General features: G+C 33.8%; 1 pseudogene; it reads left to right on the top strand.

The window, feature by feature from the left end:
* Window positions 1-425: 425 nt before the first annotated feature.
* Window positions 426-2003, top strand: LOC114758221 (polygalacturonase-like; annotated as a pseudogene).
* The last annotated feature ends 465 nt before the right edge of the window (window positions 2004-2468 follow it).

The following is a 2468-nucleotide window of genomic DNA, read 5'->3' as shown; positions in this document are numbered from 1 at the left end:
TCTTATACATGATCCAATTATAGTTGAGGATATATTTTATTTATATTTTTTGTTTCTAGAGGTGGGTGTGTAATTAATAAGGGGAGAAGAATAAGTATTCTTTTCTTCATTGCCTTATCATTGATTGCAGAAATAGAAAGTAGCTTTTTTTGAGGAGCCTCCCTAAATAGAAGTCAAATTTATCAATAAGACACTAAATGAAAATCACGATTTTTTCTGACCCTTATAGTTTTTGGCATCCATACCATAAATAGACATATTCTTTCCAAGTATTTGGGTAAATTAATGGTCTCTAATTAGTTTTAGCTTTTTGTCTATTTATAACACTACGTGTTTTGTGATTATAAATAGCAATCTACCAAGTGGGTTTTGATAATCACAAACTACATTTACAGCAAAGAAATATACAGAACGAATTACTCATAATGGAAAAGAGATCGAGCATTACCATTTGTGCCTTGTTCTTATTTATCAGTTCTTTCATTACAACTCAAGCAAAAGACTGCAATATAGCTAGCTATGGTGGAAATCCTAATGGAGATATAACAGATGTAATGCGCTAGCTTACACATAGAATACAAACCCAAAAATCATATTCTCATGTTTATAATTCAAGAAACCTTAATGTTTCTTAGTTCATTATTAACATGTGTATTTGTTATTGAAGGCACTCGCAAAAGCATGGACTGATGCTTGTGCAGCCACTGAGGCTAGCAAAGTAATTATCGGTCCAGGCACTTACACGATGAATGCAGTGGATATTAAAGGACCATGCACAGCTCCTTCAATTGAGTTACAAGTTGATGGTATAATTCAAGCACCGGAAAATCCTGCTGCACTAAAAGGTGCAGACCAATGGGTTAAAATAGGATATGTGAATGGCTTCACTTTATCTGGCACCGGAACTTTTGATGGCCAAGGTCCAGCTGCTTGGAAAGGAAATGATTGTGCCAAAAATCCAAAATGCAATTGGCCTACCATGGTAAATAAGATCAAAACAAATCTTCCCTACTCATATCAAAACAAATCTTCCCTACTCATATGAAATTATATTATTTTCGACAGTGCTTGAATCTGACCTAGTCATAAAAAATCATAGTACTAATTCTCTCATTCTTTATATCAAAATTTGATAACAAAAGAGTTTCGTATGATTTGAACAGAACTTTGGTTTCAACTTCCTCAACAATTCTTATATCAGAGGTGTGACTTCAAAAGATAGTAAAAACTTCCATGTCAATGTTCTTTCATGCAACAATATCAACTTTGATGGCTTTAATATTAGCGCACCTGGAGATAGCCCAAACACTGATGGAATTCACATTGGAAGATCAAACGGAGTGACTGTTGCAAATACCAATATAGCTACCGGAGATGACTGTGTCTCATTAGGTGATGGTAACACAAATATAACTGTGGTAAATGTGACTTGTGGACCTGGTCATGGTATTAGTGTTGGTAGCCTTGGTAGATATGATAATGAAGCCCCTGTTTCAAATGTCAATGTCAAAAATTGCACAATATCTAACACAATGAATGGTGTAAGGATCAAGACCTGGCCTGGCACTCCAGGGGCTATTACTGTGACCGATATGCATTTTGAAGATATTATTATGAATAATGTCCAAAACCCTGTGATCATAGACCAAGAATATTGCCCATCAAATCAATGCGACAAATCGGTATGTACTTGAAACTATTCATTGTCATTTCTTTTCTTTGTATTAATTAGTGTCTTCTGATAATTTTCTTTCATCTTCTTTTGTTTTTGCGTGGATTAGTCCCCATCAAAGATAAAGATAAGCAATGTGAGTTTCACAAACATTCAAGGCACTTCTCAAACTGAAGATGGAGTAGTTCTTATTTGTAGTAGCGGAGTACCATGTGAGAATGTCCAACTAAATAACATTAATCTCACATTCAATGGAGCTGAAGTAACTGCTAAATGTCTCAATGTCAAACCAACAGTAACAGGAACGGTGCCAACCTGTGCAGCAGCTTAAGAATAGTATAGTATTATAAATGCTCTCAAGATTGTGTTCTTCAGCAGAGATTACATAATCCATCCTCAAGTTTAGGAGGGATAACGGTTATTTTTGTTTTGTTTTAAACAAAATAATCATGTATTATCTTTTTGTTTCTTTTTTGCAATTATCACTCAGTTTTACAAACTGAGTAGATTATACATATGATTAAGTATCACTCCAATATTTTTGAGTTAATTTTTCCAATCTAATCTTATATCACAATTTCTACCTTTTTTTATCAATACAATTTGTCGGTCAAATATTAAATTGTAGAAACTTCCTTTCATATTATGGGAGACAATACAATTTATTCCCTATATTGAAATTATGTTTAGCTAATAACGTTAATCTCACATTGAATAAAACTGAAGTCACCGCTAAATGTGTCAATGTCAAACCTCCAATTACACGAATCACTGTAGCTTAAGAATTGAGTGGTGT

The sequence above is a fragment of the Neltuma alba genome, unplaced genomic scaffold, assembly GCF_004799145.2.
Source record: "Neltuma alba isolate B1F8T4 unplaced genomic scaffold, ASM479914v2 tig00010682_pilon, whole genome shotgun sequence".
In the NCBI taxonomy this organism is placed as follows: Eukaryota; Viridiplantae; Streptophyta; class Magnoliopsida; order Fabales; family Fabaceae; genus Neltuma; species Neltuma alba.
Note: the sequence above shows the minus strand (reverse complement) of the source record. Positions and strands in the feature narration are given on the sequence as shown.